This window comes from Triticum dicoccoides, chromosome 6B (genome assembly GCF_002162155.2).
Source record: "Triticum dicoccoides isolate Atlit2015 ecotype Zavitan chromosome 6B, WEW_v2.0, whole genome shotgun sequence".
Classification (NCBI taxonomy): Eukaryota; Viridiplantae; Streptophyta; class Magnoliopsida; order Poales; family Poaceae; genus Triticum; species Triticum dicoccoides.
Window position 1 is genome coordinate 636,049,622 of NC_041391.1, and position 12,808 is coordinate 636,062,429.

Sequence of the window (12,808 nt, forward strand, 5' to 3'; positions counted from 1 at the left end):
GTCATCAGCAGCCAAGGCGTAGCCACATAACCAACCAAGATCATGGCCGTGGAGGCATGGCCGAAGCCAATGGACGCAAAAGAAGTACGCAGGTTCTTGGGTCTCGCGGGGTACTACCGCAGATTTGTCCGCGGTTTTGGGATCATCGCACGCCCTTTCTTCAACCTCTTGAAGAAAGGCACACCCTTCGTTTGGACGGAGGACACAAATCAAGCTTTTGAGCTGCTCAAACAACAGCTGGCACAGCTCCAGTTTTGGCGCTGCCAGATTTCAGTAAAACATTTATGATTGAGACTAATGCATGCGAGAAAGGGATAGGAGCAGTCTTGCAGCAGGAGGGGCACCCCATTGCGTTTATGAGCAAGAGTCTGAGCCCGCGCTACCAATGTTGGGGAACGTAGCAGAAATTCAAAATTTTCCTACGTGTCACCAAGATCTATCTAAGGAGAAACCAGCAACGAGGGGAAGGAGAGTGCATCTACATACCCTTGTAGATCGCTAAGCGGAAGCGTTCAAGAGAACGGGGTTGATGGAGTCGTACTCGTTGTGATCCAAATCACCGGAGATCCTAGTGCCGAACGGACGGCACCTCCGCGTTCAACACACGTACAGCCCGGTGACGTCTCCCACGCCTTGATCCAGCAAGGAGGGAGAGGTTGAGGAAGACTCCATCCAGCAGCAGCACAACGGCGTGGTGGTGATGGAGGAGCGTGGCAATCCTGCAGGGCTTCGCCAAGCACCTGCGGGAGAGGAGGAGGTGTCACGGGAGGGAGGGAGGCGCCAGAGGCTTCAGGTATGGTTGCTCCTCCTTTTCCCCACTATATATAGGGCCAAGGGAGAGGGGGAAGGCGCAGCCCTTGCCCCTTCCTCCAAGGAAGGGTGCGGCCAAGGGGGGGAGGAGTCCATCCTCCCAAGGCACCTCGGAGGTGCCTTCCCCCTTTAGGACTCTCCCCTTTTCCTCTCTCTTGGCGCATGGGCCTCTTGGGGCTGGTTCCCTTGGCCCATATAGGCCAAGGCGCACCCCCTACAGCCCATGTGGCCCCCCGAGGCAGGTGGCCCCACCCGGTGGACCCCCGGGACCCTTCCGGTGGTCCCGGTACAATACCGGTGACCCCGAAACTTGTCCCAATGGCCGAAATAGCACTTCCTATATATAATTCTTTACCTCCAGACCATTCCGGAACTCCTCGTGACGCCCGGGATCTCATCCGGGACTCCGAACAACTTTCGGGTTACCGCATACTAATATCTCTATAACCCTAGCGTCACCGAACCTTAAGTGTGTAGACCCTACGGGTTCGGGAGACATGCAGACATGACCGAGATGACTCTCCGGTCAATAACCAACAGCGGGATCTGGATACCCATGTTGGCTCCCACATGTTCCACGATGATCTCATCGGATGAACCACGATGTCAAGGACTTAATCAATCCCATATACAATTCCCTTTGTCTAGCGGTACGATACTTGCCCGAGATTCGATCGTCGGTATCCCGATACCTTGTTCAATCTCGTTACCGGCAAGTCTCTTTTACTCGTTCCGTAACACATCATCCCGTGATCAACTCCTTGATCACATTGTGCACATTATGATGATGTCCTACCGAGTGGGCCCAGAGATACCTCTCCGTTTACACGGAGTGACAAATCCCACTCTCGATTCGTGCCAACCCAACAGACACTTTCGGAGATACCTGTAGTGCACCTTTATAGTCACCCAGTTACGTTGTGACATTTGGTACACCCAAAGCATTCCTACGGTATCCGGGAGTTGCACAATCTCATGGTCTAAGGAAATGATACTTGACATTAGAAAAGCTTTAGCATACAAACTACACGATCTTTGGGCTAGGCTTAGGATTGGGTCTTGTCCATCACATCATTCTCCTAATGATGTGATCCCGTTATCAACGACATTCAATGTCCATGGTCAGGAAACCGTAACCATCTATTGATCAACGAGCTAGTCAACTAGAGGCTTACTAGGGACATGGGGTTGTCTATGTATCCACACATGTATCTGAGTTTCCTATCAATACAATTATAGCATGGATAATAAACGATTATCATGAACAAGGAAATATAATAATAACTAATTTATTATTGCCTCTAGGGCATATTTCCAACAGTCTCCCACTTGCACTAGAGTCAATAATCTAGTTCACATCGATATGTGATTAACACTCAAGGTCACATCCCCATGTGACTAACACCCAAAGAGTTTACTAGAGTCAATAATCTAGTTCACATTTACCATGTGATTAACACTCGATGAGTTCTGGGTTTGATCATGTTATGCTTGTGAGAGAGGTTATAGTCAACGGGTCTGAACCTTTCAGATCCGTGTGTGCTTTACAAATTCTATGTCATCTCCTAGATGCAGCTACCACGTTCTATTTGGAGCTATTCCAAATAACTGTTCTACTATACGAATCCAGTTTACTACTCAGAATAATCTGGATTAGTGTCAAAGCTTGCATCGGCGTAACCCTTTACGACGAACTCTTTTACCACCTCCATAATCGAGAAAATTCCTTAGTCCACTAGTTACTAAGGATAACTTTGACCGCTGTCCTGTGATCCATTCTTGGATCACTCTTGTACCCCTTGACTGACTCATGGCAAGGCACACTTCAGGTGCGGTACACAGCATAGCATACTGTAGAGCCTACGTCTTAAGCATAGGGGACGACCTTCGTCCTTTCTCTCTATTCTGCCGTGGTCGAGCTTCAAGTCTTAACTTCATACCTTACAACTCAGGCAAGAACTCCTTCTTTGACTGATTCATCTTGAACACCTTCAAGATCATGTCAAGGAATGTGCTCATTTGAAAGTACCATTTAAGCGTTTTGATCTATCCTTATAGATCTTGATGCTCAATGCTCAAGTAGCTTAATCCAGGCTTTCCATTGAAAACACTTTCCAAATAACCCTATATGCTTTCCAGAAATTCTACGTCATTTTTGATCCATAATATGTCAACAACATACACTCATCAGAAATTCTATAGTGCTCCCACTCACTTCTTTGGAAATACAAGTTTCTCATAAACTTTGTATACACCCAAAATCTTTGATCATCTCATCAAAGCGTACATTCCAACTCCGAGATGCTTACTCCAGTCCTTAGAAGGATTGCTGGAGCTTTGCATACTCATTAGCATCTTTCGGGATTGACAAAACCTTCCGGTTTGTATCACATACAACCTTTCCTCAAAAAAACATCGAGGAAACAATGTTTTTACATCCTATCTGCAAGATTTCATAAATAATGCAGTAATCACTAATATAATTCCAACAGACTCTTAGCATCGCTACGAGTGAGAAAGTCTCATCGTAGTCAACTCCTTGAACTTGTCGGAAAACATCTTAACGACAAGTCGAGCTTTCTTAATGGTGATACTTACCATCATTGTCCGTCTTCCTTTTAAAAATCCATTTGTACTCAACAGCCTCACGACCATCGAGCTGTTCTGCCAAAGTCTACACTTTGTTTTCACACATGGATCCTCTCTCGGATTTTATGGCCTCGAGCCATTTATCGGAATCCAGGCCCACCATCGCTTCTCCATAGCTCGTAGGTTCATTGTTGTCTAGCAACATGACTTCCAAGACAGGATCACGTACCACTCTGAAGTAGTACGCATCCTTGTCATCCCACGAGGTTTGGTAGTGACTTGATCTGAAGTTTCATGATCACTATCATAAGCTTCCACTTCAATTGGTGTAGGTGCCACAGGAACAACTTCCTGTGCCCTGCCACACACTAGTTGAAGAGACGGTTTAATAACCTCATCAAGTCTCCACCATCCTCCCACTCAATTCTTTCGAGAGAAACTTTTCCTCGAGAAAGGACCCGATTCTAGAAACAATCCTTTATTGCTTTCGGATCTGAGACAGGAGGTATACCCAACTGTTTTGGGTGTCCTATGAAGATGCATTTATCCACTTTGGGTTCGAGCTTATCAGCCTGAAACTTTTTCACATAAGCGTCGCAGCCCCAAACCTTTTAAGAAATGACAGCTTAGGTTTCTCTAAACCATAGTTCATACGGTGTCATCTCATCGGAATTACGTGGTGCCCTATTTAAAGTGAATGTGGTTGTCTCTAATGCCTAACCCATAAACTATGGTGGTAATTCGATAAGAGACATCATGGTATGCATCATATCCAATAGGGTGCAGTTATGATGTTCAGACACACCATCACACTATGGTGTTCCAGGCTGTGTTAGTTGTGAAACAATTTCCACAATGTCTTAATTCTATGCCAAACTCGTAATTCAGATATTCATCTCTATGATCATATCATAGATATTTTATCCTCTTGTCACGACGATCTTTCAACTTCACCCTGAAATTACTTGAACCTTTCAATAATTCAGACTCGTGATTCATCAAGTAAATATACTCAACATCTACTCAAATCATCTGTGAAGTAAGAACATAACGATATCCACTACACGCCTCAGCACTCATTGGACTGCACACATCAAAATGTATTACTTCCAGCAAGTTGCTTTCTGGTTCCATTTTACTGAAACCGAGGCTTTCAGTCATCTTGCCCATGTGGTATGATTTGCATGTCTCAAGTGATTCAAAACAAGTGAGTCCAAATGGTCCATTTGCATGGAGTTTCTTCATGCATATACACCAATAGACATGGTTCGCATGTCTCAAACTTTTCAAAAATGAGTGAGTCCAAAGATCCATCAACATGGAGCTTCTTCATGCGTTTTATACCAATATGACTTACGTGGCAGTGCCACAAGTAGGTGGTTCTATCATTACTATCTTTTGGCATGAACATGTGTATCACTACGATCGAGATTCAATAAACCATTCATTTTAGGTGCAAGATCATTGAAGGTATTATTCAAATAAACAGAGTAACCATTATTCTCCTTAAATGAATAACCGTATTGCGATAGACATAATCCAATCATGTCTATGCTCAACGCAAACACCAATCTCGATGGTAGAGGGAGCGTGCAATGCTTGGTCATATCAACACTGAAAACACTTCCAACACATATCGTCAGCTCACCTTTAGCTAGTCTCCGTTTATTCCGTAGCTATTATTTCGAGTTACTAACACTTAGCAACCGAACCGGTATCTAATACCCTGGTGCTACTAGGAGTACTAGTAAAGTACACATCAACACAATGTATATCCAATATACTTCTATCGACCTTGCCAGCCTTCTCATCTACCAAGTATCTAGGGTAATTATGCTCCAGTGGCTATTCCCCTTATTACAGAAGCACTTAGTCTCGGGTTTGGGTTCAACCTTGGGTTTCTTCACTAGAGCAGCAGCTGAATTGCCGTTTCATGAAGTATCCCTTCGTGCCCTTGCCCTTCTTGAAACTAGTGGTTTCACCAACCATCAACAATTGATGCTCCTTCTTGATCTCTACTTTTGTGGTGTCAGACATCGCGAATATCTCAAGGATCATCATATATGTCCCTGATATATTATAGTTCATCACGAAGCTCAAGTAGCTTGGTGGTAATGACTTCGGAGAAACATTACTGTCTCATCTGGAAGATCAACTCCCACTCGAATCAAATGATTGTTGTACTCAGACAATCTGAGCACAAGCTCAACAATTGAGCTTTTCTCCCTTAGTTTGCAGGCTAAGAAAATCGTCGGAGGTCTTATACCTCTTGACGTGGGCACGAGCCTGAAATCCCAATTTCAGTCCTTGGAACATCTCATACGTTCTGCGATGTTTCAAAAATGTCTTTGGTGCCTCAATTCTAAACCGTTTAACTGAACTATCACGTAGTTATCAAAATGTGTATGTCAGATGTTCACAACATCCACAGACAACGTTCGAGGTTCAGCACACTGAGCGGTGCATTAAGGACATAAGCCTTCTATGAAGCAATGAGGACAATCCTCGGTTTACGGACCTAGTCCACATAATTGCTACTATCAACTTTCAACTAAATTTTCTCTAGGAACATATCTAAACAGTAGAACTGAAGCGCGAGCTACGACATAATTTGCGAAGATCTTTTGACTATGTTCAGGATAATTAAGTTCATCTTATGAACTCCCACTCAGATAGACATCCCTCTAGTCATCTAAGTGATTACATGATCCGAGTCAACTAGGCCGTGTCCGATCATCACGTGAGACGGACTATACAACATCGGTGAACATCTTCATGCTGATCGTATCTACCATACGACTCATGCTCGACCTTTCGGTCTTCTGTGTTCCGAGGCCATGTCTGTACATGTTAGGCTCGTCAAGTTAACCCTAAGTGTTTTGCATGTGTAAAACTGTCTTACACCTGTTGTATGTGAACGTAAGGATCTATCACACCCGATCATCACGTGGTGCTTCGAAACGACGAACTTTAGCAACGGTGCACAGTTAGGGGAGAACACATTCTTGAAATTGTAATGAGGGATCATCTTATTTACTACCGTCGTTCTAAGCAAATAAGATGTATAAACATGATAGACATCACATGCAATCAAATAATAGTGACATGATATGGCCAATATCATATAGCTCCTTTGATCTCCATCTTGGGGCTCCATGATCATCTATTACAAGAACATGATCAATCTCATACATCACATATATCATTCATCACATCCTTTTGGCCATATCACATCACATAGCATACCCTGCAAAAACAAGTTAGACGTCCTCTAATTGTTGTTTGCATGTTTTACGTGGCTGCTATGGGTTTCTAGCAAGAACGTTTCTTACCTACGCAAAACCACAACGTGATATGCCAATTGCTATTTACCCTTCATAAGGACCCTTTTCATCGAATCCGATCCGACTAAAGTAGGAGAGACAGACACCCTCTAGCCACCTTATGCAACTAGTGCATGTCAGTCGGTGGAACCAGTCTCACGTAAGAGTACGTGTAAGGTCGGTCCGGGCCGCTTCATCCCACGATGCCGCCGAATCAAGATAAGACTAGTAACGGCAAGCATATTGAACAAAATCAACGCCCACAACTACTTTGTGTTCTACTCGTGCATAGAAACTACGCATAGACCTAGCTCATGATGCCACTGTTGGGGAACGTAGCAGAAATTCAAAATTTTCCTACGTGTCACCAAGATCTATCTAAGGAGAAACCAGCAACGAGGGGAAGGAGAGTGCATCTACATACCCTTATAGATCGCTAAGCGGAAGCGTTCAAGAGAATGGGGTTGATGGAGTCGTACTCGTCGTGATCCAAATCACCGGAGATCCTAGTGCCGAACGGACGGCACCTCCGCGTTCAACACACGTACAGCCCAGTGAAATCTCCCACGCCTTGATCCAGCAAGGAGAGAGGGAGAGGTTGAGGAAGACTCCATCCAGCAGCAGCACAACGGCGTGGTGGTGATGGAGGAGCGTGGCAATCCTGCAGGGCTTCGCCAAGCACCTGCGGGAGAGGAGGAGGTGTCACGGGAGGGAGGGAGGCGCCAGAGGCTTCAGGTATGGTTGCTCCTCCTTTTCCCCACTATATATAGGGCCAAGGGAGAGGGGGAAGGCGCAGCCCTTGCCCCTTCCTCCAAGGAAGGGTGCGGCCAAGGGGGGGAGGAGTCCATCCTCCCCAAGGCACCTCGGAGGTGCCTTCCCCCTTTAGGACTCTCCCCTTTTCCTCTCTCTTGGCGCATGGGCCTCTTGGGGCTGGTGCCCTTGGCCCATATAGGCCAAGGTGCACCCCCTACAGCCCATGTGGCCCCCCGGGGCAGGTGGCCCCACCCGGTGGACCCCCGGGACCCTTCCGGTGGTCCCGGTACAATACCGGTGACCCCGAAACTTGTCCCGATGGCCGAAATAGCACTTCCTATATATAATTCTTTACCTCCGAACCATTCCGGAACTCCTCGTGACGTCCGGGATCTCATCCGGGACTCCGAACAACTTTCGGGTTACCGCATACTAATATCTCTATAACCCTAGCGTCACCGAACCTTAAGTGTGTAGACCCTACGGGTTCGGGAGACATGCAGACATGACCGAGATGACTCTCCGGTCAATAACCAACAGCGGGATCTGGATACCCATGTTGGCTCCCACATGTTCCACGATGATCTCATCGGATGAACCACGATGTCAAGGACTTAATCAATCCCGTATACAATTCCCTTTGTCTAGCGGTACGATACTTGCCCGAGATTCGATCGTCGGTATCCCGATACCTTGTTCAATCTCGTTACCGGCAAGTCTCTTTTACTCGTTCCGTAACACATCATCCCGTGATCAACTCCTTGATCACATTGTGCACATTATGATAATGTCCTACCGAGTGGGCCCAGAGATACCTCTCCGTTTACACGGAGTGACAAATCCCAGTCTCAATTCGTGCTAACCCAACAGACACTTTCGGAGATACCTGTAGTGCACCTTTATAGTCACCCAGTTACGTTGTGACGTTTGGTACACCCAAAGCATTCCTACGGTATCCGGGAGTTGCACAATCTCATGGTCTAAGGAAATGATACTTGACATTAGAAAAGCTTTAGCATACGAACTACACGATCTTTGTGCTAGGCTTAGGATTGGGTCTTGTCCATCACATCATTCTCCTAATGATGTGATCCCGTTATCAACGACATTCAATGTCCATGGTCAGGAAACCGTAACCATCTATTGATCAACGAGCTAGTCAACTAGAGGCTTACTAGGGACATGGTGTTGTCTATGTATCCACACATGTATCTGAGTTTCCTATCAATACAATTATAGCATGGATAATAAACGATTATCATGAACAAGGAAATATAATAATAACTAATTTATTATTGCCTCTAGGGCATATTTCCAACAACCAAGGCCTGTCAACTTATGAGAAGGAGTATCTGGCTGTTGTGGTAGCAGTCGATCAATGGCGACCTTATTTGCAACACAGCGAGTTCGTCATTTTCATAGATCAGAAAAGCCTCATCCATCTCGAAGAACAACGCCTGACAACTCCTTGGCAGCAGAGAGCATTCACCAAACTGTTGGGGCTCCAGTACACGATCAAGTATAAGAAGGGCTCAGACAACACCGCAGCGGATGCACTATCGCGCTCTTAGACTCCAGAATTGTTGTTTGACGTCTCTGTGTGTCAACCCAGCTGGCTGGATGATGTGATAGCAAGCTACAATTGCAACCCGCAAACTCAAAAATTACTGCAGCAACTGGCTCTTCGAGAAGATCCCAAACAGCGATTCACTTTGCAAAAGGGGATTCTGTACTTTCGCGGCAGGATATGGCTGGGCGGCTCGGCTGCATTGCAGCAACAGATTTTCTCGGCCTTCCATGATAGTCCAGTAGGGGGCACAGTGGTTTCCCTGCAACCTTCCGGCGCATTCGCCGACTGTTCGCTTGGCCCAAGATGAAGGCGCACGTGTTACAATATGTGTGTTGCTGTCAGATATGCCAGCAGTCAAAACCTGATCGATCAGCATCACCCGGTCTCTTGGAACCCTTCCCATTCCAAAACAGCCGTGGGACATGATCACAATGAACTTCGTCGATGGGTTGCCACAGTCGAGGAAATTTAACTGTCTTTGGGTGGTGGTCGACAAAAGGACCAAATTCACTCACTTTCTGCCGCTGGCGCACCTGTACACGGCGTCCAAGGTGGCGCTCCTCTACATGTCTAGTATCTACAGCATCCATGGCTTCCCCGGCTCCATTGTGTCCGATCGAGACCCCGTATTCACGAGTCACTTCTGGCGTGAACTCTTCAAATACGCCGGCACAGATTTGAGGATGAGCTCAGCTAACCATCCGCAGATGGACGGGCAAACGGAGAGAGTGAATCAATGCGTTGAGACATATCTACGTTGCTTTGTCCACGCTTGCCCAAGACGCTGAAGCCACTGGATACCATTAGCTCAATTCTGGTACAATTCAACCTATCATTCCAGCATTGGCATCTCGCCCTTCAAAGCTATGTTTGGATATGAGCCGCGGCAGTGGGGCCTGGCGCCAGCGACATACTGCACTGTCCCAGCCCTCCACTCTTGGCTGGAAGAAAGAGCGGTGATCCAGGACTTACTGCAACAACACTTGCACCGCGCGCAACAGCACATGAAGGCGCAGGCTGACAAAAGCAGATCGCCGCGCGTCTTCGAGGTGGGCGAGCTGGTGTTTCTGAAACTCCAACCGTATATTCAAACATCAGTGGCAAGGAGAGCTAGCCACAAACTATCCTTCAAGTACTTTGGACCATACCCTATCATCAGCAAGATCAGCGATGCAGCTTACAAACTGGAGCTGCCAGCGCACTCTCAAGTGCATCCTGTGTTCCACGTGTCCCAGCTTCGTCGCTGCCTTCGCCCCGGTACGCAATCCTCAGCTGATCTTCCCCAACCTACTAACATTCCTGTCGTGCCAGTGTCAGTTCTGCAACAACGCTGGCGTCGCAAGAATGGTGCCCTGGTGGAGCAAGTCCTGATACGTTGGTCTGACCCAACGGCATTGGCGAACACTTGGGAAGACAGAGTGGCCCTGCAGGCCCGTTTCCCTGGAGCAGAGGCTTGGGGGCAAGCCTCATCCCAAGGAGGAGGGGATGTCAGCGTCCCCGAGAGGGCCACCGACCCAATGGACCCACACGCCAGCGGCTCGCAGGACTCGCCGATGGCCAAGCGGCTGCCACGGGCTCGGAGGCCCAACCCACGCAACACTGGGCCAGAGTGGACCCAGTGAGGCCCGGTACCCGCAGCGCCTACTTATGCAGCCTTCCGCACCTGGCTGCGCCATCCAGTGGATCAGAAGGCACGGCGGCACCGATCCCCCTTTCCCCTCTCGCTCAAGAACCCTAGCTACCAATCCCCAATTCGTGTACTCTCTGTAACCGATTGAACCTTGATAATCCTCCTTCTGCTATACAATCCGATCCCTGCTCTTACAGTGAGCAAAGTGAAAGCGAAAGAGATGGCAAAACCCCTTCAAGATCGAAAGAGTTTCCATTTTCTTTTTCGTAAGATCCAAAAATGGGTTCCACTATCAAGGGATAACGGATCAAACAACAAAACAGAGCATCCAAATGTGCCGAACATAAGTGAAACTAAAATTCAAAAGGTAAAAGTTCTAGCAAACCAAAGCTTTTGCTAGAAGACTGCCTCGTCTAAGCTAGCAGCATCCGATAAAAGTTTTCCATCTCTTTCTTCATTAACTACTCCCTCCGTTCCTAAATACTCCATATGTATATATTTCAATATGAACTACGTACGAATGTACATAGACATATTTTAGAGTGTAGATTCACTCATTTTGCTCCGTATGCAGTCCATATTAGTGTCTCTAAAAAGACTTGTACTCCATCCGTCCCAAAATTCTTGTCTTAGATTTGTCTACATATGTATGTATCTAGTCACATCTTAGTGTTAGATACATTCGTATCTAGATAAATTTAAGACAAGATTTTTTGGAACGGAGGGAGTATTTAGGAACGGAGTAAGTAGGAGTATATGGCAAAAAGACAAACGATGATGATTTTTAGATGCCAGTAAGAACAGCTCTGGCATGAAAGCAAACTAAATGATAGAAGAAGTTGTGAGACGAGCAAAAGTCAAAACAGCCGGCCTATGCTGTCACCCTTCCCCATTCCCACCCACCGGTGTTCACAAGGCCTGATGGTTTTACTACTGCCCCCCAGTTTTGATTGTACTAGTAGTCTGGTTAGTACTGCCCTGTTCACGTCACCGGTGCGGCCACGGCGAGCACCACCGCCAGCCTTCCGGTTGATCCCGGACGCAACGCAGCCTCAGCAGTCCCCCTCCATTCCTGATGGTCTCTACCTAGACTGACTAGTAACCTCGGAGCCAGAGAGACCTGTGGCAGATGCGCTCGCCATGGGCAAGAAAGCTGGTGACGCTGAGCAGGCTGGACGCCTCCCTGAGACGCCAACCAGCAACGGTTCCGCGCTTCGCCGATGGACCGCTCAAGTGAGCGCAGCTCTCAGTGCCAAGTGCGTCGTCGCGTTGGTCCTCGGTGTCGTCGTCTTCCTCTCGGCCTTCTTCATGGTCCTTCAATTCCGATCACCGGGGAACAGCATGCCTGATGCCCCCGGCACACTCATTGGTAAGGACGGCTTCTTCAGCACCAGGTTTCAGCCATGATCAGCTATCTCCAGCCATGCGTGCCTTCCAAAGCTCCATGTCTTCGATAGGAACTATGTCATGAATCTAGATAGTAAAATACAAGAACATCCTTCGGTAACCAACCATAGTCATCAATCTGCCACGGCAGTCAGCAGTTCCCATGTTTTGACAAAACTTTCACTTCTCCAGATGAAATTCAGGCTGGTTTCATCTTGTTGAAGCCACTTGCGGAACTCACTCCACATGTCGCCGAGCTACAACAAGAGATAAACCGTCAAATTGGAGTCCCCAACACTACGGTATGCTACCACTACCAACCCCAATTCAAGCCACTCGAGAAGATTTACTGAATACTGACCGAGATTCTGCAGGTTTCCGTCTCTATGCAGGCATTATTCCTGAGTTTCACTGTTGTAGAATTTGATGTTCTTCCTGACCCAATAAACACCTCCATAAGTGCACGATCCATGCACGCATTGAGGAAAAACTTGATCCAGCTTACCCTTCAGCAGCTGAATTTGTCGCTGACACCATCGGTCTTCGGATATCCATTGTGCGTACAGATGCTGGGGTTCCCAGGAGGGATCACAATAGAATTAGAACCCCTACAGGATAATTCCATTCTACAAGTTGCACAGCCTCTTTTCAATGTAACGCTTGACATGAGCATTCGCCAATTGAGGGGACTGATTGAGGAAATGAAGGAGGATCTTGGGCATTTGCTGGATGAGGTACCATATGAGC

General features: G+C 47.1%; 1 pseudogene; it reads left to right on the forward strand.

The window, feature by feature from the left end:
* The first annotated feature begins 11,583 nt into the window (after window positions 1–11,583).
* The window catches only part of LOC119324233, a 2,144-nt pseudogene continuing 919 nt past the window's right edge, over window positions 11,584–12,808 (forward strand).